This window comes from Oryzias melastigma, linkage group LG17 (genome assembly GCF_002922805.2).
Source record: "Oryzias melastigma strain HK-1 linkage group LG17, ASM292280v2, whole genome shotgun sequence".
Classification (NCBI taxonomy): domain Eukaryota; kingdom Metazoa; phylum Chordata; class Actinopteri; order Beloniformes; family Adrianichthyidae; genus Oryzias; species Oryzias melastigma.
This window is the reverse complement of record NC_050528.1, coordinates 2,573,000-2,573,291: the sequence shown is the minus strand read 5'-3', so window position 1 is coordinate 2,573,291 and position 292 is coordinate 2,573,000. Positions and strand designations below refer to the sequence as shown.

Sequence of the window (292 nt, the reverse complement as noted above, 5' to 3'; positions counted from 1 at the left end):
GCTCTGTCTGCAGTGGGTCTGCGCTCTGTCTGCAGTGGGTCTGCGCTCCGTCTGCAGTCGGTCTGCGCTCACGTGGACAAAAACCAAAGCCATGAGGGAGGGGCACGGACCGCAGACACAACGGCGATGATGTAAACTGACTGTGGTGAGACGGACTCCCTTTGGACCTGGAGGGAAACGCAATGCAGACAGACTTCAGACACAAAGCAGACGGACCACAGACGCGACGCAGACATGGCGCAGATGGACCGCAGACGCGACGCAGACATGACGCAGATGGACCGCAGACGCG

General features: G+C 60.3%; 1 protein-coding gene across 1 annotated transcript in view; it reads left to right on the top strand.

Annotated features, from left to right (window-relative positions):
* The window catches only part of casc3 (casc3 exon junction complex subunit), a gene marked incomplete in the record, with an annotated part of 11,165 nt that overhangs the window by 2,682 nt on the left and 8,191 nt on the right, over window positions 1–292 (top strand).